The sequence below is a fragment of the Mus musculus genome, chromosome 5, assembly GCF_000001635.26.
Source record: "Mus musculus strain C57BL/6J chromosome 5, GRCm38.p6 C57BL/6J".
Lineage (NCBI taxonomy): Eukaryota > Metazoa > Chordata > Mammalia > Rodentia > Muridae > Mus > Mus musculus.
The window spans coordinates 113628881-113653787 of record NC_000071.6 but is presented as its reverse complement, the minus strand read 5'-3'; the positions used below and the strand labels follow the sequence as shown (position 1 = coordinate 113653787).

Genomic DNA, 24907 nt, shown 5'->3' with positions numbered 1-24907 from the left:
TTTTTTTTTATTATTACATATAAGTACACTGTAGTTGTCTTCAGACACACCACAAGAGGGCGTCAGATCTCGTTACAGATGGTTGTGAGCCACCATGTGGTTGCTGGGATTTGAACTCTGGACCTTCGGAAGAGCAGTCGGGTGCTCTTACCACTGAGCCATCTCACCAGCCCCTTTTTTGTTTGTTTTTGTTTTTTTTTTTGTTGTTATTGATTTTGTTGTTGTTCTTATCCTAAGAATCTGAAGAATTTTGGAGTAATTTCATTGGCAGAGATTTGGAGACAGCCTACTAGTGACTGTGTCATGGGGTCATCAGCAATCACAATGTGCTACAATGAAACAGAGCAAGCAGGATGAAAAAAATCTAAAGGGTAGTTTGATGAGGAGAACAGCAGAGTGTAATATTGGAGGCAAGTCCTGCACTTCAGGAGTTGAGCCTTCTAAAGACTGGCCCGTGCTAAGTGGAATAAAGGGATTGGTGCCTTCAGAGCAAGATCCCACACAGCTAAGCTGGCAGAATTTGGTGGCATCGAGCATGTAGTTCTGACTTTAGAGCCATGGAGGATACGGGAGTAAAGGCGTTGGATAAAGGGTGTGTGTCCGGGATGTCCTGCATGGAGGAGGCCATTTCCTGAGGGTGAATACTAGGTTACGTTGGAGACCCCGAGATGTTGGAGATGCTGCAGACAAGGTGCGGAAGCAGCACAAGAGAGTGAGGTGTGTCGCAGTGTCAGTCAGTAAGGCTTGAAGGGTGGAGCCATCTAAGCTCTTTGACATTGGACATGGAGCTACAGGATTTGGAGTTTGGGGTTTGGTCTTGCTCTGGTCCAGTTTTTCCCTCACTACCTTTTCTCCCTTCCATAATGGCACTGTATATCCTGTGTCATTGTATGTAATGTATATAACTATAATGTGTACATTGTATGCATTGGAAGTATGTGATCTGCTTTTTGAACTAGCAGAGGGGAAGAGAGAGATGTGGATTTAGACAAGCTGGTCCTCTAGGGTACTGTGTTGTATACACTATATACAATTACAATGTATACATTGTGTGCATCGGAAGTATGTGATCTGCTTTTTGAACTATCGGAGGGGAAGGGAGAGATGTGGACTCAGACAGGCTGGTCCTCTAGGGTACTGTGTGACCCTGGGGAACTGACTTAATGGCTCTGGTTCAAGCAGTTATCTGGGGAACGGAAAGGTCAGGGTAGTTCTGCCTTCTGTGTGCTAATGTCACTGACTGGCCAATTGGGAATGGCACGTAGCACTCTGAGGGGTCAGGCATTGTGGTGCTTTGAACCTGTCCCCATTGTGTAGCTGCTGGGAACTTTATCCCCCCCCCCCCCAAGGAGAGGTGGGGCCTTTAAGGGATGAATCTGTTTTAAGTGTTCTGGCAGACTAAGGCCATTGCTGCTGACAGGCTGACAGGCAGAGCTCAGCCCTCTCCTCCCTGCTCCTGTGTGGCTTCACCTCCTGTTTCCCACCACAGGCAGCAGGAAGCCCACTAGACACCAGCTTCCGGGCGGCTTCCCACCTCCAGAACCCAGATCTACAGAAACTCCCGCTTGTGAACTAATGTAGTCTTGGGTGTCCCGCTATAGCTGCAAAGACAAAGACAGGTGGTGACAGATACAACCCAATTGTCTAGGACTTTGAGGCTGAGCTGAGAAGGTACCCCCTCCCTGCCTTTGTCTTTGACCTCCCCTTCCCCCCGCTCCTCCTCCTCTTTATCCTTTCTCCATTCTTCTCTTGTCTTTATCCTCATCTCTCTATCTTTCTTCCCCTCCCTCCCCTCACTCTTATTTCTCCTCCCCTCCCTCTTCTTCTCTCTCCTCCCTCTTTCTTCCCCTCCCCTTCCCTCTTCTCTCTCCTCCCCCTTTCTTCCCCTCCCCTCCCTCTTCTCTCTCCTTTCTTCTCCCCCTCCCCTCCCTCCTCTTCTCTCTCCTCCTCTTCCTTCCCCTCCCTCCATTCTTCTCTCCTCCCCCTTTCTTCCCCTCCCTCTTCTCCTCCCCTCCCTTTGTTCCCCTCCCTCTTCTCTCCTCCTCCTCTGTATTCCCTCCTCTCCTCTCCCCTCCTCTCCTCTCCTCTCCTCTCCTCTCCTCTCCTCTCCTCTCCTCTCCTCTCCTCTCCTCTCCTCTCCTCTCCTCTCCTCTCCTCTCCTCTCCTTCTCCCCCTTTCTTCCCCTCCCCTCCCTCCTCTTCTCTCTCCTCCTTTTCCTTCCCCTCCTCTCCCTCTTCTCTCTCCTCCCCCTTACTTCCCCCCTTCTTCTCTCTCCTCACCCTTCTCCATTACCTTTCCCCTGCTTCCTTTCCTTCTTCTTTCTCTCCCCTCTCCTCACCTGTAAGTAGCTTTAGGCAGCAGGGCTTCCAACCATGACAGACCTCAGCTTGGTCTTAGCTGTGAGCCCGAGCCGGCTGCCTGGGCACAGATTCTGGTCCACGGCCTCAGCATCTCCATCCGCCATGCGTGATCTACTCTTCCAGCCCCGTTGCAGCAGGCATGGTGATGCATGACACTCTCAACCAAAGCACTTGCTATGGATCACACAGGCCAAGGACTGTTATGTCTTCCTTCTGGAGGTTGAGGACTGGGATCTAGCCTGGTTGGGCTCCAGCTCTGCCATCTCCTAGCTGGGTAGCATAGGGTAAGAAACTTAACCTTTCTGTGCCCCAATTTCCTTACCAATAAACAAGGGTAATAAAAATACCTGTCCACAACCACCACTGCCGTAGGGAGGATGTAGTATCAAGTTCCTAGCACTGTGAAGGTTGTGTACTGAGTGCCCAGTACCCTGCCTTGTTCTTGGCTACTTCAACAATTCTGTTGCTGTCGGTGCCAATAAACTAGGCACTATATCAGGTGGTGGGGACAGACTGGGGAAGACAGGCAGCAGGCAGGACAGCGTGATACCTCTGTCAGTGCTTGCTGTGATGTGGAAACCCAGAGTAGTCTGTCAGGGGAGGTTTCTTCATCACGGAGAAGGAGCTGGAAGCCATCTGGCCACACTAGGGGCAAGAATAGCACTCAGAAGTAGGGAACAGCAGGCAAGAGGCCATAGGGCTTGCTACCGTCCCTACTGCGGGCAAAGATAACCAGCTGCGGGTGGGTCTTCAGGTCGGTCAGGAGTAACTTCCCCAGCAGCCTGGTTTCAAGGCTCCATTTGCGGCTCCAGTTGTGCGCCCAGACAAGGGGCGGGTCATTCCTAGTGGGCCGTTACCACCCAGGAGCCCAGCCTGGCTGGCAGGCGAAGCCTCCTCTGGGGGAGTGGCGGGGGGCCCACTCCACACAGCTGGCGCCCCCGCCCTCCCCAGGCTGTTTCCTGCTCCTCCCGCCCCTCCCCGCTCCAGCTGTTTCTCAGGCTGAGTTCTGTCCCTGTCCCCACACAGAACACAGGACAGAGGGAGGCTCTTAGGATGTTGTGCTCCGCGGGGCTCAGACGAAATCTTCTGTGAATGGAAGAAATGCTTCCAAGCAAACAGCCACTACCAGAACAACTGAGAAAGAGGCCAGAGCGCGAGTTCTCAAACCCTGAAGTCGCAGGAGCCGGAGGGGGATATTGGAGAGAAGGTACAGCACTTGGTTCTGAGTCCTGCAGAGGGCGGGAAGGGACGCGCAGGCAGGGACTGGAGCTCCTCTTTGGGTGTGTGTCAAAGGAAAAGTTTCTAGCATAGAATCAGAGCTGAAGAGCGACGCTGGTGTTTGTGAAAACCAGCGTGGCCACCGCAGGCCATCCGTGAGGATGAATCCTTCCTCGACTCAGAGCAAAGCCCACTTGTGCCGTGCCACAGACCACCCCCGTCAGGCTCTCCGGCTCCCGAGAGGACAGTTCAGTGGCTGCTGACAAAGGCTGGCCTTGGGGGCATGTAACTACTGTGAGGTCCACTTCTCTTTTTGTTTTTTAGTATTCTGAGTGACCAGCGCTGCCATGAACACTTTGTGGGATAGTTTTGCTTTGTGTATTAGTCCCGTGGATATATTCCCATAGGTGACCCCATATCACTGTGTGTGTGTGATGCTCTGTGTGATGTCCAGATGTGCAGGCAGAGGGAGAACGTGGGGTGTCTTCTTCTGTCACTCTCTGATTATCATAAGCCTTGTCAAGGTCTCTCATAGACCCAGAGAGAGGCAGAGGCAGGAGGATCTCTGTGAGTTCAAGGCCAGCCTGGTCTACAGAGTGAGTTCCAGGACAGCCAGGGCTACATGGAGAAACCATGTTTTAAAATTATTTTATTTTTAATTATATATATGCATGCCAATATCTATGTGGGTCTGTGCATGTGAGTGCACGTGAGTCCCGGACAAAAGAGGATCAACTTCCCCTACAGCTGGTGTTACATACAGATGCTGATGAAACCATGTCAATGCTGGGAATTGAACCTGGGTCTTCTGGAAGAACAGCTGGTACTCTTAACCACCGAGCCATCGCTCCAGTTCTTCACTACCCTTTTTTAAAGATATGTGAGCTGTCTGGTCATGGCAATTTCTTCCTGCTGACGCTGTACATGGCATGGCATAGGGGTGCAATAGCCTTGAAGCCTTCTTAACACTAGGGCTGCCTGCCTCTGCTTGAGATGCTTCTGCTTGCAACTCTTTATGTGATGGGGCAGGGTCTCTCGCTGGGACCCTGAGCTCACTGACTAGGCTTAGCTGGCTGGGCAGTGAGCCCTATGGATCTTCCTGACTTCTGCTTGCAACTCTTTATGTGATGTGGCTCAGAGAGGACAGGCCACAGGTCTGAGGTCACACAGTGAGGAAGTGGAGGAGGAGGAGGTCTTGTGTTTGCTGTGTCTTAAGAAAGCCTTGATTTCCCTTTAACTCTCTCTCCTTCCCCTTTCCAAGGGGATCTGTGGTTCTGGCTTCTGTCAAGGGCAAGGCTGGCTTGTCTCAGGACCTTGCTGCTGCCAGTGTGTGTGCCTGTTCACAGTTCACTCAAGCTGCAGAAGGGGCTGGCTCGGGACTCTCTTCTGAAAGGCTTAGCTTAAACTTGTGGGGTGTCTGGCATGTGCGAGATATCATCTGAGAGCCAAGGACAAGTGGCTCTGGACTCGCCCAACTCTTTGAGGAGTAGATGAACCCCATACAGGCTTCTATCTACCTCAACCCAGTAGAGAGGTCTCCGCACCCCCATATAGCTGCTTCCACATGGTCTTATAATCTGTCACTCATCTAGTCTGTCTCCTAGCAACCTGGGGCTCACTGAGGCACAGCTCAGTGTTATGTCCCTGGGGACCTCCATCCCCTCCCTAAGAGCTGTCCATGGAGAAGCTGGGCCCCAGTTTTAGCATCTGCAGAATGGGCTGGGAGACTGGACTATAGTCCTGCCTCTTAGATGCCTGATTACGAATGACATCTTGAGGTGGTTTTCTGGACTCGACCATGCCTCACGATGAGGGTTCTAGTAACACCCCCAGTTTGCAGATTAGAAACCCGAGGCCTTTTAGGGTTCTAGAGACAGACCACCACAGACTCTATAGGGCCCCGCAGCTCTAGATCTGGGTTTGTGCCTCAGTTTCCACATCTGTGAGACGGGGTTCTGAACAGGAGCTACCCAGTAGAATTTTTACAAAGGAGAAGTGAGATAGGATCTCCCTGGCAATAATGCTTGGCAGACAGTGGTCCAGTGTGTGTATGTGCAGTATATGTATGTGCAGGTGTATGTGTGTGTGCATGCATGTTCATAGGAGAACAGACCTCTGCCTCCCCAGCACTGGGGTCAAGTGTTCACTGCCACATCCGGCTTTTACATGGTTGCTGAGGCTCAGACTCCAGTCCTTGTGCTGGCTTGGCAAACGCTTCACCCACTGAGCCATCTTCCCAGACCTTATCATGGGGTTTTCAGATTATTAATGTGACTTCTTCCCTGAACCACAGACACCTGTGACATTGTGACTGTCATCGACAGAATTCCAGGGGAGGCTCTGAGCTGGGATCTCTGTCTCTGTCTCTCCATCTCGAGAGACAGAGAGAAGCAGGGTCCTGGATATCTTCCTCTGTCACTGTCTACCTCACTGCTGTGACACCAGGCCTCTTGCCGAATTAACAGCTCACTGTTTCTGCCATAGTCTGACCATCAAGCTCCCCAAATATACAAGTCTTCTCCCCTCAATGTTGGAGTTACAGGCACACACACACTCATCCCCGGCCTTTAATGGGCAAGCTCTCTCACCCCCAGCCCCCTCCCCAGCCCTCGTGAGCATTTCTTAGAGTTCCAGTGTTTATGAATCATGCTGTCTAAAAGGTGAGCCGAGGCCATCTCTGTGCCAACGGGCTCTTCAGAAGGTTCGATGCCCTTCCTACCCGAGAGCGGCTGACGGCCCACAAGTGTTTTCCTGTTTTCCTCTGCCTAGGCTCCTGATGCTTTGCTGTACACTTGAGTTTCTTTTTCCTTCCTAAGCAAGTATTGGTGGATCTCTGTGAAGCCACATGCCCTGTGTCAGCAGTTGAGGCCAGAAGGCTGCGTGGAGAAGTGAAACTCTGCCTTATGGGACACAGCATGTTCCATCTCACCAGGTTACCCCTGGGTGGGGGCTTTGCAGCTCCTTGAAGCTACAGAGTCTGTTTGTCAAAAAAACAAAATGGCCCTGGTGGTTCACGCCTTTAATCCTAGCACTTGGGAGGCAGAGGCAGGCGTATTTCTGAGTTTGAGGCCAGCCTGGTCTACAGAGTGAGTTCCAGGACAGCCAGGGCTACACAGAAAAAAACACTGTCTCAAAAAACCAAAAAAGCAAAACAAAACAAAAACGAAAAACAAAACAAAACAATAACAAAAAAAAACAGACAGAAAGATGCAACCTAAAACCAAAAAAACAAAAAACCCCTGCTCCTCCGGGAAACAGCAGGGCAGTTTACCAGACTCCCTTCAAAGAGTCCCCATAGCTTTACAGTGGGCTGCAAACTGCAGACCTACTCCAAGGTCTCAAGAGATGAATGTTCAAGGTGTTTGTTGGACTTGAGCCATCAAAGGAGAGGCATTCTGATTCTCCTGCTGTTCCCTGCAGTAGGAGGTATAAGCTGCTGAAGACTGTGTGAGCTTCAGGAACAAATAGGCCCGAGAGAACTTACTTTCCCAAACATGAAAAAGGGAGGCCTTTTATTTTATTTTATTTTATTTTATTTTATTTTATTTTATTTTTTTTTCGTGAGTCTTATACCATATTTCCCAGCTGTCTCTAAGCTTCTGGGCTCAAGCAATTCTCCTGCCTCAGCTACCCATGTGCCTGGGGTTGCGGGTGCCCAGCACTGTTCCTGGCTTACAGAAGGTATTTCTAAGTGGCCAGTCCCTTATGCCTTAGTGACTCAGTGACCCAGCGACCCAGCTTGAAGTCTTATTCTCCCTTCTGGTGGAGTACCCCTGGGCTCAGAGGTAGATAGGAAAGTGGGAAGGGCCTTGGTGGGGAAGCCCTGTACATCTGGCGTGTGAGATACAGCTCGGTGGGCCAAAGAATTCTGGGCTTTGTAGTGTGATGTGTTGCAAAGGATTCGGGAATTTGGCATTTTGGCATGGGCAGCTCTTGCCCAGCCACAGCTGTGTCTGGGTCAGAAGACGGGACCTTTACGGATAGCTAAGTGTCCCTGTCACAAATATGGCAGCCCCTTGGCCCTCTTCTTGTCTTTAGTCATTCTCACAGTGATGACTGACTGACCACTATGCTCACTGCGACTCCCAGGTTCTCAACTTCTAAATGCAGATCCTTCTGGGATGCAGGCAGTAGCTGTTCTTGTTCCCTTCCAGAAAAAAAGAGACAGGGTTAACCATGTCACTCTGCACTATGTAAGAGTGGACCCATTTCACATCCACACTCCCCTCCCACACCCTGTGTTAAAAAGCCCCAGGTTAGGACAACCGCCTTGTAGTGGGGGAAGATGGAGTTCAGAGAGGGAGGCACAAGGTGTCTTTCTTGTGCAAGGTCACACAGTTCACAAAAACTGGAACTCACGAACCTTATTCGTGTCCAGTGGTCCCATTGCATGTGGGAGCACTCACAGATGTGTGTGCATACGTTCCAGTGTGTGTGGAAGTGTGGCTAGGGTGGAGATGTTTTTGGCTGGACTACCTCAGGACTCAGCATAGGGAAGTGACCATTGTTCCAAGTGTCCAGCACGACTGTCCCAGGCACTGGTCACGCAGAGATGGAGGTGTCTCGGCTGAGGCTGTGACTGGGCTGGACTCATGGGGTGAAGAGAAGAAACCCTGGAAGATCGAGAAGCCAGAGCGAGTCAGGCCCAGGTCCTGTCCATCAGACCCTCAAGAAGGGGGCAACTTGAAATATAGACTTGCCAGGCAGTGGTGGCGCACGCCTTTAATCCTAGCACTTGGGAGGCAGAGGCAGGCAGATTTCTGAGTTCTAGGCCAGGCTGGTCTACAGTGTAAGTTCTAGGACAGCCAGGGCTACACAGAGAAACAGTGTTTCAAAAAAACAGAGAGAGAAAGAAAGAGAGAAAAGAAACAGACTCTTGTTCATTAGCTCAACAAGCACTTTCTAGTACATACTCTGTGTCAGCAAGAGCAAAGCAACATTCTTCCCACTAGGAACCTCCATGATAGTAGAGTGCTGATCTGCAGAGGGACATTCCAGAGGTGCTTGATAGAACATTTCCCACAGGTGGATCTTTCTGTGCTACCTCTAAGAGGGAGCCCTAAGCCAGCCCCAGGATGCAGGGCAAGGACCTGTTCATGGCAGCCACTTGGTGATACTTCCGGACTCTGGGGCCCCTCGATGTTTCTGGTTCCAGGCAATAGTGGGAAACCAGACAATTTGTTTCTCTTGGTAGCTCGGCATTTTGCAGGGAAGGCCTCAAGTAAGATTGGAAAGAGTGGAGATTTTGGTGCTGCGGGGTGGAGGCAGTGGGTTTCCATGGGGCTGCCGATGAAAGAAATGTTCTTGACAGAAGCCAGTTGGCAGTGGCCAGTGATCCCAAAGCCAGCTGCTCTGTCCGGGGAGTCAGCTTCTAGCCTTGCCCCTTGGCCTCCTCATCCCAGCCTCCTTCTATCTGCTTGGGCAGATCTGAGCAGCCTTTGGCTGCAGCCTGGGTCCTATGTCTGAGCTCTGGTGGGGGTGCCTGGGCGTCCCCTGTCCATGTGCTGTGTAAATGTTGGAAGTACCCATTGCTGATTCAGCAGGGCCCAGGGTCACTTCTGCTTTCTCAGGATACAGGTTCTGAGATCTCAGCCCAGGCTGGTGATGCAGTAGTTCTTGTGCAAGGAGGTGTGTGGTCAGGGAGACTGAGCGGAGGGCACACGCAGTGTTCCCTGGGTGGCAGGGGCTGTGAGCAGACAAGGAGACCCTGCTGAGCCACGTGGGACAAGTCCCGCAGCTCTGGTTTGGCTCCTGAGTCTCCTCAGTCCTATCCTCTCTCAGAGTTGCGTAGGATGTTGTGGTCTTTGGCCTGTAGTCCCTGCCCAGTGAGTGTCAGGGTTGTGGTTAAGGACAGATGTTCAAAGCTCTATCCCTGTTGTATGACCTTGTCTGAGAGTCTGCAGAGTCTCCGAGGGTCTTGTGTGAGAGGGACAAGTTCACACTGGGCTAGTTTCCTTTCTGTCGCTGTGGACCACAGCCTGACTAAAAGCCGAGGAGAGGGTTTGTTCAGCTCACAGTTCCCGTCACAGTCAATCACTGAGGAGAAGTCAAGGCAGAAACTCAAGCACCTAGTCACGTCACAGCCGCAGTCGGGAGCAAACAGTAAAGCTGTCCTGGCTGCCTGCAGGCTCCCGCAGCGGGCTGGGTCTTCTCACACACACACACACTCACACACACACACACACACACACACACACACACACACTCTCACACACACACACACACACACTCTCTCACACACACACACACACACACACACACACACTCGTGATAAATTAGCAGTTACTACAGCTTCAGGATTACATCCTCCCAACCTCCCCACCCCCACCCCCACGCAGTTCCCGTAATTTTCTCATTGATCACAAATATTGAGTGACTTTTCGCTGTGTCAATTCTGGGAGTCAGGATGCGGCCATCTTTGAGGGTCTGTCCATCATTGCAAGCGACAGTGAGGGCAAATGCACGTGTTGAGAGGTTCAGACCATTTCTCTTCCTTGTGATTGGCTCTGAGGAACACAGTATAGACCAATGAGCACAGATGTGGGTGTGGCCAACCAGCTGCAGGCTGTGCCAGGCATAAGAAGTCTTCCGGTCTGGTCTCAGCTCTGCACGCTGGCGCTGGCATCGTGGAGGAGGGTTCAGGTACTTGATTTAGCGTGTCAGGGAGTTGCTGACAGCAAGTGACTGCGCTGCTGTGGAAGGGGATGGTGATAAAGCCCTACAGGGCTGTCGTGAGGATTACAGTGTGTAGAGCCTGGGTGGGGGGTCTGAAGAGGCTCAGCACGCTCACAAGAGGGCCCAGGCAGCCTCATTCTCTAGACTGAGAGTCCCTCTGTGGCAGGTGTAGGTACCTTCCATGCACGAGACGCCCAGTGTCAGCTCCATGCTGGCAGCCAAAATTGCTGGTAGGTTTGCCAGTGAGGCCACGTGTGCCAGCTAGGGTAGGAACCAGCTGCCCAATCAGGCTTGTTCTCTGACTCTCAGATTCTGTCCCTCAGTGCAAAAGCACGCAGCTCTAGGGTCTGCTACCTGCCACGTTGGCTGTCTCCTCGTCCTGCCTCCCCAACCCCCAGGACTGGAGCCTAGGACATCTTACATGTAAGGCAATCACTAACTCTGAGACACACCTCTGCCTCAGCCCTTGTTTTTTTTTTTTTCTCCCTTTATTTCAGGGGATTGGGTGGAGGTGGAGGGCCAGGTCTGATTAAATTGCTCAGGCTGGCCTTGAACTTGAGATTCTCCTGCCTTAGCCTCCCAAGTAGCAGGGCTTACAGGCCGAGGCCACAGGGGCTCTTCACACCAGCACAGAATCACGCCTGCTACCTTCCGAGGGCTAACGCTGGGTCAGGCCAGTCCAGATTCAGAAGGAGGGGAAATAGAGTCGGCCTTTTAATTGGAGGATTGACTTGCCACACTGTCAGGGGCTATTATGGTGTCTTTAAGGCTTTCTAACAGACTTAACTCTAAAAACCAATGGAGACAACACCAAATGGGGTGACCACTTTACCACCCGAGATTCTCCACACTCCCATTTATCAGATGGGAAAAATAAGCCAGGGAGGCTGTGGGCAAGCTGAGAGGTAGCCTCTGTGCCTGAGCATCTATTAAACACCTGCTTTGCTGTATGCTCATGGCAGAGGATTCGGAAGGAGTCAGTCCTGCCTGGAGAGCTCTTGGTTGCGCAGGAAGACAGCTGAGTGAGGAGACAGAGATTAGGCCCTGAGAGGTCAGAAGGCAGGCTTTCCCCCCTGGGATGCTTGAAGCACACCACTCCTGGGGTAGAAGCACTATCCACCCAGTTGGCAAGGCCAGTGGGTGCTTTTATTTTTTTGACCAAGGGCAAATTGTCAAACACACACACACACACACACACACACACACACACACATACACACACACACTGTCTTCTGGAGACACTGGGTGGCCGAGGGCTATAGGCACAAAGAGAAGATGGCTTTCATAGGAATGACTGGAAATAAATCCTCAGACAAGAAGCCTGCCTTTGAGCTGGGTTCAAAGCATGAGCTGGCCTCTAGTTGCCCAAAGGAAAGTTGGCAGGGATAGGAGCCGCGAAGCAGGGAAGAAAGCACGGATCAGGGGTCAAAGGCAGATGACTATGGGGTCTGTGGCACAGGGAGAGTCTGCAGGGCTCTGCAGGACCCCAAAGGCCCCACCCAGTTTCCTGGGTGGCCGGACATGCTCCATTTTATCAGCGTGTGGTATATCTGCCCTCTCCAGACTCAGCACTCAAGTGTGAAGTTTCGAAAGTAGAAGATTTCAGACAACCACAACTGACTGAGTTTGTAATTCAAAGTCTGGGGCTTTATGTCCTGGGTTGTTTGGCCATTAAACTGGGTTGTCAGGAGGTCCCAGGAGCACATTAGAGAGGGGTTTCAGGATTTGAACCCTGATCTTCCTCTGGCATGTGTGCTGATTCCTTCCTGCAGAGGCAGGCTCCATCACACATGATACATGCAATAAACATGCCACGTATACACACCACATATACACTCCACATATACACAGACCCAGCAGGCACCACAGGATCCTGTCGACGGGAAGGAAACCAAACCACAGGAGGTTCCTGAGGGGATGTGGGTGGTTTCAGTCTGGGATCTGGGTCATGAAGAAAAGGGACTCTCTTTTCCATCCTATCTGAAGGGACAGCAGCCTCCCGGTCCAGATCCTTCCCCAATCCCACTGCCTCCCCACAAGGTCACACCTTGGGGCCATCCTGACAGTGTTGTTTTCTGACACTGGTGGATGGGAAGCCTGGGAGGGAGGACATGGTCCTATTCTACAGCCAGAGAAACTGAGGCCTGGGTGGGGTGGGTGCTTTTCCTCTCTCCCTCCCTCTCTCCCTCCCTCTTAACTCACAGGGTCTTGATTAGTCAGACACAGAGTCTGTTCGGTGTCTACACTGACACCCACGGCCAGCCTCTCAGACAGAGCCTGGGGACCACAGTGGTTCTTCAGCAGCATCCTGCCTGCCTTAGCAGGCGTGACAGTGGGCACTGGGGGCGGGGGCGGGGGAGGTTCTCAGTGGGGCTGGCATGAGGAGAAAAGAGCTCCAGCCATCCTGGGGTGTGGGAGAAGACAGATGAGGCGCTTAGCCCTCACTGGGGAGTGTAGTCAGGCAGCCTCTTAGTGAGACAGCTTCAGTTTCCCCATCTGAGAAATGAGTTGTAACAATGGTTTTGAAGGATTTTTTGGGGGGGGGGATCTTTTAAAAAATTAATTGGGCTGGAGAAATGGCTCGGCAGTTAAAGAGCACTGGCTGCTCTTGCGGAGGACCTGGGCTCAATTTCTAGCACCCACACAGCAGCTCACAGCTGTCTGTAACTCCAGTTCCAGAGATCAGCCATTCTCTTAGACACACAGGCATAAAATAAATACATAGACTTTATTTAAAAATCAACTAGTTATTTATTTATCTTTATTTCCTAAGCCCATTCAAAGAGGTTGGATCTGGGCCAGTGGGAATCCGACTAATCGTGTCAGCAGGGATGCAGGGTGCATCCCTGAGTGCTGGCCTACCTCAGAAGGGCTTAGTTTCAGCGTTGACTTGGCCCTGCTGTTTGTATCCTGGTAACTGCCTGGTCCTTAGCCACAGGCATGGATTCAGTTAGACAGGATGTGGTGGGCAAACTGAACCACCTTTAAAAAAAAAAGAGAGAGACACTTGCAGGCTGGGACAGTGCTCTGTGGCCTTAGGTGATAGGAAGGGGCCGGTTAGGCAGAAGGTGGCCGGTCCCCTAGATGCTCTGGAGCCTCCAGTATGGCTGGCCAACCCTGGGGAAGGGAGCACCCTGCTTGTTCTCTTTGGGATGCTGTGTGAAAGCACTGAAGCCCCCTGCAGATCTTGGGCTCCTTAAGGCTAGGGTTCTGGGTTGCTTCTTCGGAGAAGGATGCAGAGTGTGGAGTGCTTGCCTTTGTCTTAATGCCCCCCCTCCCCCCATCGCCTACCCACTCTTGCTCTTTCTCTGCCTCCCTTCCTCTTCTTCCACCCCTCCCCACCCCCACCCCCGCTCCTGGGAAAACCATGGCTCATGTCGGACCGCAGAGGAAGGGGTCTGGGTGGCTCCTCCTCTCTGGAGCTGACTACTCTGTGGTGAGACCCTGCTACCAGGTTGTGGGAGGGAGTGTCTGGGCTGCCTAAATTCACACACTCAGTAGCTCCACCTGGCAACCCCCACATCCTAGTGCTCAATAGACCCTCGGGCTGAGTGAAGGAGCAAACCTAACAACAGAGGGACAGTTGGGGGCAAGATCTGGAGAGTCACTCAAGCCCCTCCTTCCCCCATCTCTCTCAGGAAGAGCAAACTTAACCATAATTATTGTGAGGGCATGTGGTGTTTTATTTTGAAAGCACATAACGTTATTTTTGAGGACGTGTGTGTGCAGGCCTGCATCGAACACTTTGCGAATCCTGTGTCCCTTGGCGTAAGTCTTTGTGTTTCAAACATTGACACGGCTCTTGGGCTGGGCATGATGGTACATGCATGTCACCCCAGTCCTCAGGAGGCTGAGACAGGAGGGTGAGGAGTTCACTTGAGGTCACTCAGGTTAGACTCTACCTCCAAAAAACAAACAAAAAGGAATGGAAAATAACTTCAAGCCTCCGTAAGCCTCCGGGAGAGGTGGAGGCTGAGATGGCCTCACATCACCATCACGTGGCTCATGAGAAACTTGGAGAGTTGCCTTGTGGTCATAGGGAGTCCCCAGAAGATAATTGGTGTCTTCCTCGTGCCTTTACCCCCCTCCCCACAGGTAGTAGGGGCAAAGAGGTTAAATAACTTGCCCAAGACACACAGTCAATTTTGCCCTGTGTTAGAGTTTGAAGCCTTAACCACAGGGTCACAAAGGTGTTACCACTCCCATCTGTCATCTCACACGTGTGGCAGGGCAGCTGAGATCAGTTTCCTGGACAGTGTGACAAATCCTTCCTTGTAGAGCCTAGGGGGAGCCTGATAGGGGATATAAGCGAGTCGGAGGACATTCTTGGAAGTTCTACTGAGGACTGTGGCTCAGATACCCATCTTGGATGACCCCAGAGGTAAAGACTGAGATGGCGGTTTGGGTGGTCTTGATGTGTTGAGGGTGTGTCTCTCACTCAGGCTTGTGGCCAGGATACTTTAAAAGTGGGTACTTTTTGCATTGTGAATTTTTTTCCCTCCAAAATGTAAAGCTGTCTGGGAAATCGTTATGTTTGGTTAGAGAGTTTGGGGATACCCTTCTCCCCTAAACTTGTGTTCCAGGCCAGCATCTCGCTCTCCCAGCTCTGTGTGTGAAAGAGGAGAGCATCCTAGGGTATTTTCTGTTGCTGATAACTCCATTTGGAGGCCTGCTGAGGGACAGGAGAGGAGACTCTTGGGGGTCACTCTCAGCCAAGGCTTAGAGCGGTGTGGTTGATAACCCTATTCAACAGTAGCAGTGTCGGGGCTGGGAGATGGCTCAGTGGGTAGGGACAGTTCCTCTGGAAACAGGGGAATCTGAATACCCAACACCCATTTAAGAAGCTGGCCATGGACGTGCGCGCCGGTGACGCTATCACTGGGGTCCGGAGGCAGGTGGGTCCTGAGAGTGTGCTGGCTGGCCAGACTGTCCAAACCAGTGAGATTCTGATTCAGCGGGGGCCCTTTGTCACTAGGAGATGAGGTGAAAGGTGACAGAAGAAGAAACTTGGTGTCCTGCTTAAGCACGCGTTCAGGTGTGCAGACCACACGGTACGACAACGCGGGTGCTCATGGATTTGCAGGGCGCCACCCTGGGCCATGGACTGGGTTCCACCACGGGCTGCGCACTGGGTTCTCTGCCATGTGCACAGTTGCTCTAGGGTTTGTCTTCCTTTTCTCCCATTCTGATACCCGCCCTGTGATGTATGCACTAACTATCACTACATCACTTGGGGACACTGACACAGAATCCAAGCATCCAGTTCTCCTAGGGGCTGCATAGCAGAACTGGCCTTTAGCCCGGAGGCTGGGCTCCAGAGCCGAGACCGGCTGTTATCTCGACGGCACGAATACCGCTTTGGGGCTCTGTTCCTGACTTCTCCATCTTTTAGTTATGTGTTGTTGAGCAAGTTTGCCTAACCGTCCTGAACTTCAGTTTTCTCTCCTGAGGAGGTTACCAAGGAGTAACTGCTTGTTGGGCCGCTGAGGTCAAATAAGGAGTGAGGGGAGTCTGAGGAGGGGTGGGGAGGAGCCTGAGGAGGGCTAGGGAGCGATGGGGAGGAGCTTCAGGGTCTGGCAGTAGGGTCCAGGGTTTCAAGGGTTTTCATTCCTGGCTACTGACCCCAGAGGCCTTAGAAACCTGAACCAGCAGAGAAGCCACAGCCAAGACTCTTGGCAGAAGGGCAAAGAACCAGAGAGGGGGGACAAAGGTTCCTCTGTCAGCCACTCAGGGAGGGAGTGATGGAAGAGCCATGAGTGTTCCAAAGAACAGGCCTCCTGCCCAGGGGCAGGCTGGCACTCCGGCCTGCCAGGGACTGCTCCTGGGCCAGGCTGGAAGATTCTTCCGGACTCTTCTTGAAGGGTTTGGGAGGTGGCTTCTTCCTCCCACTACCCCACACCCGGGGTTTTTGTTATTTTATTTTAGACCCCAATAAAAAATAGAAATGCAATTTCAAGATGGCGACTGCCAGGGGTCCTCAGCATGCCAGGTCACCTCCAGACCACCCCCACTCCTTGCACACACAGGCTCCAGCCTCAGTCTCAGGGATGACACTGGGGATGTGCTCTGCGAAGAGCCTGCCTCTCTAGCTCCCTGGCTACTCTCTGAACCCCACCATCCGGATACACCCATAGGGTTGCCTAGAGAGCCAGCCAACCGGTGCCCCGCAGAGCTCCTGTTTCCCTGCTCCCTGCAGCAGCCCCAGATGCAGCAGGTAGAGGTGGAAACCGAAGGACTAGCTCTCACAACCAGAGCCAGAGCAGGTATTTCCGTGACTGTGCTGCAGGTGTGTAGCTGGGCTGAGTGAGGACCGTGTGGCATCAGAGGACGTTCAGAGGACGTTCTTCACCGCTTAAAACAGCCTGGCTCTGTGAAAATGGGCGGGCAGTGTTTCCCCATTATAGAAGCCCTTCAGGGGCAGAACATTTACCTAGCAGGCACAAGGAAAGCCCTGAGTGCTCATCTCAGCCACCACATTCCAACAAAACAAACCAAAAGTTACAAAGGATAACACAAAGGGAAACTTAAAACAACAAACTCTGGTAAGCCGGAGTGGAAGGCTAAGGATTCAGTTGTAACATTGTAGCACATATAACAAGATTGCTTACAACAGTGTTACATTAAGAAACTAGGCAGAGACCAAGTGCCCCGCCTGATAACATCCTAACAGTAAGGAATTGGTAGCAAGAGCACATGCCCTGGGGAACTGGTTATTGAAAAGCTGGTAAGCCTAACACTGAAATACTATGCAGCTATCTGGAAGGGTGAGCTATGTCTTACCATCTCCCAAATCTACTACTGGGTAAGGAGGGCATGTGTATATTTTCTTCAATGCAAAGTGGGAGGGAAATCAGGAAAATCCTTTGTAACTACCCAGAGGCTATAAAAAGACACCCAAAAAACTAGTAGAAGGAGCAGGATGCCCTGGGATATGGACGGTGGTGTGGGAGGGGTAGTAGGGCTTCTCTTTATAGTTCGACATAGTGTGAACATCTCTAAATAGAGTTGTATCACCTAGTCAGAAACGTAATAACTAAAAATAGATCAAACTTGAGTCAGGAGTAGAGGGCCTCCCAGGAGACATCAATAGCAAACGTTCTGTTTTGAGCATGTGCAGGAAACTTCTGGGCCTCCGTCATCTTCCTGGACAAGTCTGGGACTTTGAACCACCTCCACTTTCTTTTCCCTGTCACCGGGGAAGAGTCCTGTGGGGCTCATGTAGGAATCTGCTGAGTTCCGCATCTTCTGGCCAGCTGGGGTGGGCATCTGGCAGCTTCCTGTGGGCCAAGCTGGTGTTTCAGCACAGGTCTGCTGTCTCTCTCCCAAGGCAATTGGGAGACCGAAGCTTTCAGGAGAACTACGGCTCTCCTCAATGCTCCCTTCCAACGGCGGTAGAAGTTTCTAGAGAAGTCACTGACCCCATGCTCAGTCCATAAAATGGCCTGAGATGTCTTAACCCTTCTGGATGCTGCCAGGACTTTCCCAACCACTGTCCCCCCACGTTGTCACCAAACAGCTTTGGTTGAGTAATGCCTCTTCCGAACAGGGCTGCAGGTCAGGGCAGAGCTCCTTGCCGGGGCGTGCAAAAGGCCCTGGGGTCTGTCTCCAGCATTTCGTAAGTCAGTGAATAAAAAACAAACCTCAGCCTTTCTGTGAGGTCACCCAGAGCCCTAGATAAGCTTCCAGGGGCTCCTCCTCTGCTCAGCACAGGGGCTTCTCCATTGCCAGGGACTCAAACCCCCTAGAGCAGAGCTCAGGCTGCTCCTGCCAGGTCTCTAAGTCTTGACTCTTTTCTCTGATCTTATAGCCTATCCCTTAGTCCCTCTCCCTCTACCATCTCTCTTCTTTCCTCTGAGTTTTCTCCATTACTTCTTCTGCCCCTCCACCTTTCTGTCCCTACCATGGTGTTGCCTGTCCACCCCTTTCCCCAGACCTGTTTTAGCTCCCTGGTGCCTCCTCCTGACTATGGTCTCCAGGTCCACCAGGCCCCACAGGGCAGTCTGAAACACAGAGGACTGGAGCCAAGGGTGGGCCAACCTTGAGAACAGTGGTCAGTGCAGGCACCTGGCCCAGGTGTGTGTGTGTGGGGGGGTACACTTTTGGCTCTGCAAACATCTGTCCTGAGAACCATGATGCTTTAGAGATGAGGGGCCGTGTTTTACTGTTGCACTGGGCCTGTCCACATCTCAGCTGGCTGTGTAGAGTTTGTGACCTTTCTAGAGGAAGTTCACCCCACTTGAGACAGATGAGAGCCAGAAGTGGCTATGATTCGGAAGGGTGGGGATTTGGTGGCACCTGCAAGCCTGGTCACAAGAGTCAGAGAGGTCATCTGCTCTCCTGTGATCCATGGTCAGGTCATTACAATTAGAACATACAGGCAAGTGGGAGTTATTTCTGTACAGAGCATCCATGAGGGTCCCGGGCATCTCCTGACCAGTGTGTGTCTGCCTCGGTGAGCAGCTGTCTGAGACTTAGTTTCCTTATCTTTCAAGTGTGGATCACAGCAAGGCCAGGTTCCTCGATTATCACTGGAACATCAGGACGAGAACTTGGCTGGAGACTGAGGCTAGAGACCCAACCTGGGCACTGTGGGAAGGAAGGATGGATACAGTGTGGGCACAGGGATAACAGGTGTAACTCGGGACTATCTGTGGCAAGCAGGGATGCTACATGGAGCCCCAAGCCTTGTTGAGTTTGTATGGTAAACCTTATCAATAAACAAGGAGTGTAGGGATCACAGGGTTGGTCCAGGCCTGTTCCACACCGGAGCAGGGACTCAGTAGTGTCCCTTGGGAATAGTTTAGATATTTCTTTTGGTTTTCAGCCACATATATCCCCCTCCCCCCGCCGGACTGAACAGCTAACCCTCCCTGGTACACCCAGAGGACATGCTTGGCTGAGCTGCTGTTTGGAACCCTGTTACCAACTCCGCATGGCCAGTCTCTCCTGAGATACCCCAGGCTGGGTGTGGCTAGGTCCCCAGGGACCCTGTCTCTGTAGCCCAGCAGGAATCCGCCTCACTGTGGTTTGGACTGTTCAGAGCCAGGATCATGTGACCTGGAAGCTGGCACCTCCTCGCCTGCCAGGAGCCTGGGAGCAGTTCCGGCATCGTCTGGTCTGGTCTGTTTCCTTCTCAGCCAGCCCTTGGCTCGAGGTCTGTTCCTTCCAGGTCCCTTCCTCCTTTCACTCTTACTTGTAATTTATGTTCCTCCGATACAAACTTTTCCTTTGACCTCCCAGCTGCTTCTGGACCAAAGCAGTGCTCAAGCAAACAGATGAATGGATAAACCCATCACACCCACCGGGCAACTCACCCCGCATCCTGAAGGCTCAGGGTGGGGCAGCTGGCTGGGAGTTAGGAAGGATGCTGAGAAAGCACCGGCTGAGGTCAAAGGGGGAAGCGGGCACTACAGGGGCAGGGAGGTGACCGTGCATTCCTGGTGGCTCCAGGGGCCTGAACCAGGCCACTCAAGTTCAGTTAGTAAATGGAGAAGAACTCCCCGTGACACAGGAGTCTTACTAGAAGTTCTGCTGACTGGGGACTGTTCACCCAGCCTGAAGTACCTCTCTGCAAACTACAGGCCAACGGACGTGTGTGTTGCACTGACCTGTTACAAAGGTGGGGTGACCTGCAGGGACATTCCTCGTTCACACACTGAATCCTGTGCCCTAAGATAACCTTCAGTTCTTGCAAGGGACAGGCGATGTAATGCTCTGTGTGTGTGAGGTTCATGAGGTCCTAAGTACACCCAATCTGCAGATGTGGGCCTGGGGTCCTATGACACAGAATGACAGTAACTGAAAGTCAGGTTACAGCTAGATAAGGTTTTGAGCTCTCTCTCTCTGTCTCTCTCTTTCTCTCTCTGTCTCTCTCTCTTTCTCTCTTTCTCTCTTTCTCTGTGTGTATGTACTCTCTTTTGAAACATGATCCTTCCCCAGAAGGCAAGGGTATTACAGATTACAGGCTTAGACTTCCAAGTTTAGTTTATGAGGTGTTGCAGATAGGATCCCGAGATTCGTGCATAGCTGGCAAGCACTCTGACAGCCGAACAGCACCCACCAGCCCTGGGTCAGATTTACTGCCATTAAATGAGGCTAAAGCTCTCGACACTGAGCCTGGTGACCCCCTTCTTCCCCAACATGAGTTGGCAGGCTTTCACCCCAAAGCTCTCTGACAATGACCTGACTTTTCTTTGGTCCTCAGCCAGCATCTTGTCCCCTGTTTGGCGGCAAGGCAGGGCAAAGGGGCCACTTCCTTGGCCAGACCCCTCCCAGGTCAAAGTGTGGGCTTTGCCTTGGAAGAGGTAGCAGTGTCGATGGAGTGGACAGTGGCGGGGCAGACTGACCCCACCCCTCCTCCCCAGAGCCTGGGAACAGGGTGGGACCTCACACTCCCCCATCCTGGCAGCATCTATGGCCCATTCATCACTGCCTGAGCCAAGGCCGTGGACTTCTCATGGGCTAGACCGTAGCTGGGTGCCTGGGGCAGGTCAGGGTCCTGGTCCTCTCGAGTTCCCCTGGGTTGTATAGGTTCCTGCAGCCCCCTGCTTGCCTTGGAGCCAGTTTTGTGTCTGGAGACAGTTTTGTGAAGAGATGGGAATTTGGGGGGGGGTGGGTCACTGGAAGTTCTTGCGATGCCGGAGGTCTGTTGCAATGGCAGACAGACAGAGGGAAGTCTGGGGGCAGGGCAGCAGCCAACAGATGACCCACAGGAAAGGCTAATGGATGAGAGGACCCCCGCAGGTATCAGACAGGGAGGCAAACCCTGGGACGAGAGAAGGATGAAAACCCAGTGCGGACTGACTTGGTCAACCTGTCGGGGAGCCTGGTACCAGGAGGTTTATCCCTAGTGTAATTTAGGGGGAAAAAGTTTCCTGGAGTAACGCAGTCCCCAGTGCACACGGAAACATAATTGCATCGAAACTCAACTCAGGGTAGTGTCATTTCTTCCAAGAAACTGGGTTGTAGAAATAAGCTTCCTGTACTAGCTTAAGGACCTAAGAGTCATGGGTCATACAGACAGCATAGAGGTCATTTAGAGTATTATGGTCTGGCCCAACAGATAATGAAGATCACAGGCTCTTAATCACTTCCAAGCCCCACCTTCCTGGACGGAAGAACAGGTTTTTCACCTTTCCCATCGGAAAGATGCTTCACACTACTGGTTTCTCTAGAGACCTGTGGCCTCTAGGATCTTCAGGCTCTGGGCAAGTGGACAGGTGTTGTCACGGACAGTGTAGGTCCTAAGAGTCTGGCTGCCCGCATCCCAGGTCCACTGCTGGTCCTTCCTGGAGCTGTGGTCTCTGGCTGGAGCCATTGCTACTCAGTGCCTCAGTTTCCCCTGCAGCCTCCTCTCTTCCAGCGCAGACCCCATGTCATCCACCCAGGTCTATCTCTTTGGGAAGACAGACAACTCTGCTTGCAAGCCTCCACCACTCCTTGCTGCCTGCTTGACACAGCCTCAGACCCCTTGGGGTGTTGCCGGTGTCTCCTCCCATCTCCTCTCTCTTTAGCTACCTGTTATCAGGCCTCTGTGACCTGTACACAGCAATCCCCACTCCCCCACCGGGATACCCTCTTCATCTATCTGGCAAAGGATTTATGCCCTCCCTCCAGAGATCAGGTCAAATGTTATCTCCCCCAGAAGTTTCATCTTGTCCCCAGCCTCCAGCCTCCAGCCCCTTGCTATGTGCAGAGCCAGGACTCATGGTGACCAGCAGGGACAGGCATTTTTTTCAGATCCCCATGCCTTCCCATGACAGAGGAAGGCTGGGATGACTCCGTCCCTCTCTCTTACCTTCCCTTGCTCTTCCTTGCACTATGGCAGAGATTCAGAGCATGCGGCGTGGTAAATTGCAGCTGACTTAGTGTCCCCACATTGAGGAACAGCAGGAAGGAGTCTGGGCTTTGGCCAGCTCCACCCTGATAGCGGAGGCCAGGAGGACTGGACTTAGGGCAATATCTTATGACCCTGACCATGCTGTTTGTCTCTGAGGGTAGGGACTGGGCCATCTTACTCCGCGGCACCTCGCAGGGAGGGTGGCAGGCAGGAGGTGCTCACTTGGAGTATTTTCCTAGAAAAGGTGGATGCACACAAGGGTGCCGGGCCCACGCCTGCCTCCAGACCTTTGCACTTCCCTTTCCCACTTCCCAGAATGCACTGCTACCACATGGCTTCCCATCCCTGCGCGAACATCTACACGCAAACATTAGCTCCTCAGAGCGGCTTCCCAGAGGCAGCGTGGTCGGACCCTGCTGCGTTCCTGCGCCTGCTGCTCCTACTTAAAAGCACAGCTTTGTCTGCGGTGCTTCTTGAGGTCAGTCTTGCTTCTGAAACACTCAGCACAACCTCATCCTCGTGGGCATCCCGAGGGCCGGGAGCTTCCATCTCTCTCAGTCTTCAGGTGTAGGATCGGAGGCACGGAGAGATGTGGGGCTTGCCCCGGTGATGCAGCAGAACCGGGCCTCCGGAGTGTTTACTCTGCCTTGCATTGTTTCAGGTGTTTGTCACCCACACCCTTTCGCACGGGTAGCCATGTTCTGTTCTGTATTATCCCAGCGTCCGCGGTTGGCCTGGCCCACACATGCTTGGTTAGTGTTTTCTGGAAAGGAGGAGGGAGCAGGGATTTGGGGAAGGAGAATGGTTGCTCCACAGAGCCCAGTCCAAGGTCAAGGTCACCTGGCTGGAAGTATCTCCATCTCTTGGAGGCTTGAGCCTATCTGGGTGAGGCTCACTCCCCCCCACCCCCCGAAGGAGAACCTCTGTCTCCTGACCCCATCCCTGGCAGAGATGCCAAATGGAGCTTTGCCCTTTACCACCATCATTTGGGGGTCCTTCCAAGTCCACTTCCTGCCACAAAGGAGCCAGGGGTCTCTGATGCACAGTGGGTGGTGGTGGTCACTATTGAGCAGTGGACAAGGACCCCTAATGTGTGCTTTGACCAGACCACTCAGACAGCTGACAAGGACTGGGGGTGGGGGGGAGTGGACCCTGGACCCTAAAGCACTGAGCCCCCAAGGAGCTGGTTGGAAATGTGTAGCAGCTGACCCGTAGGTGACACCTCTTTGCTGTCAAAGCTGCACAATGCTGGAACCAGGAAGTTCCTTCCCACTGTCCACAGCCCGGTGATGGAGACGAAGGGCCTGGGGCCCAGAGATGTGAGGCAATTGTTCCCTGTCAGCCCACCCAAAAGGGCTGGGGCCGGGATGCTTCAGATTCCTGTGAAACTCAAGGGAGGAGGCAACCACGGGGTGGGAGCACCCATTCTGCCCACTCACCCGTGGCCAGCAGATCCAAGAAAGGTCAGCTTGTGTGAGTCTCAGTTTTTCAGCTGTGGAGTAGGGCTGAGGAGCTAGTGGTGTCTCCAGACAGCCACAGAGGCTGGCTGTTCCGCTGAGCCACCGCCCGGCCGTTGTCCTTAAGCTAGCAGTATGTCTGAAACGGGGAACTGAGTCCCAGGTTCAGGATGGATTGTCTGGCCAGCCTCCCCTTATCCCCATGGAAGGCAAACTAGCAGCACAGTGGCCCGTTCTGTGGTCTGTGTGCTGAGTTCCTATTGTGTGCTCTCACGAGTGTTTCCTCCCCTGCCCGTTTGCACCCTCAGAGGGATGAAGACATGGACCCCATTTACACAGTCAGCTCAAAGAACAGAGGTGGCTAGTCCATGTGAGAGCTACAGAGAGCCTTTGGCCCTACCTGGTCTGGCTGGCTCCCAGTTACAGCTTCCTATCCGTTCCTGCAGTTAGGATTGCCTGTTCTAGTCAGCCAGAGCCCAGTGTGGCATTTGGCAAACTCATCTTGAATGTCCGTCACTGGCCTGAAGATATTGTAGTTTCAGAAGAGTCCCCAAGGATCCCTTTCTCTGCATACCCTCATTTCTTGTAAATTTTTTAATCATTATTATTTATTTTGCGAGTGATTAACTCAGGAGTTCAGAGAGGCAAAGTAACTTGCCTAGGATCACACAGCAGGGAGTGAAAGCATCCTGGCTTTCCAGGAGCCATACCACTAAGCTGGGAAGAGACACTTGGCCCAAATATAGTATTGAGCTGGACAAGAGCCTATGAAATCATTGAGACTCCAAGGAGTCAGGCATATTTGTGGGTTTTTATTTTATTTTCTATTTTTTTATTTTTTTGAGCCAGTGTCTCGCTAGGCAGCCTATACTCTACCACACCCAGCTAAGTTATTTCTAAGCACATTTACTAAGTGAGGCCAAGAATGGAAAATCCTAAGCACCAGCTAGGGCTGGAAAGTGGCCGCAGGCATGGCCACCATCCTGCAGCCTGCGCCAGATGCTCACAGTGCCTCTCAGTGTCCCAGCACATAGTAGGCATACAATAAAATGGACCCAGCAGGGCCACTGTTATTCGTATTGAATCTTGGTGTCCTGGGCGCCAGCATCTTTCCAGAGGGTGGCACAGGGGTCTCACACACACCCGAGTGGGCTCTGATGGGAGCTAAGGCGGAGCCCAGCCTGGAGGCTCACCCTCCTGTCTCCTGAGGGTGGGTGTGGAAGCTGCTTCCGTTAGCTGCCCTCTCCAGCCCTTCCCTGGTGTGGGAACCCAGGGCTACAGAAGCATCTCTCCTGGGGCACCAAGGTCCCCTCAGCTCTTAACAGTACATCCAGTGTAGGTCGTAGGCTGGATCCTAG

The 24907-nt window shown here is 52.6% G+C and overlaps 1 protein-coding gene and 2 long non-coding RNA genes across 6 annotated transcripts in view; 1 reads left to right on the top strand and 2 right to left on the bottom strand.

Annotated features, from left to right (window-relative positions):
• Positions 1-216: 216 nt before the first annotated feature.
• Positions 217-3044, bottom strand: Gm52823. Its single transcript, XR_003955975.1, has 3 exons — positions 2911-3044; positions 2339-2630; positions 217-1601 (listed from the first exon to the last, which is right to left on the bottom strand). It is a non-coding gene; the product is annotated as a predicted gene, 52823 (long non-coding RNA).
• A 268-nt stretch (positions 3045-3312) lies between these two features.
• Cmklr1 (chemokine-like receptor 1) overlaps positions 3313-24907 on the top strand; it is a 38121-nt gene continuing 16526 nt past the window's right edge. The window contains exons 1-3 of one of the 3 annotated variants that reach the window (NM_001359060.1): positions 10185-10220; positions 10577-10676; positions 14483-14634. The gene's annotated coding sequence lies outside the window, so the exon portion shown is untranslated. Of the gene's footprint in view, positions 3568-10184; positions 10221-10576; positions 10677-14482; positions 14635-24907 lie in introns of those variants that run through there. The other 2 variants (XM_006530164.4, NM_008153.3) reach the window with 2 other exon arrangements.
• Positions 7174-9617, bottom strand: Gm15736. 2 transcript variants are annotated; one of them, XR_387582.4, is made up of 3 exons: positions 8492-9617; positions 8055-8191; positions 7174-7725 (listed from the first exon to the last, which is right to left on the bottom strand). It is a non-coding gene; the product is annotated as a predicted gene 15736 (long non-coding RNA). The 2 variants fall into 2 exon arrangements; XR_003955976.1 differs by having other exon boundaries at positions 9463-9617.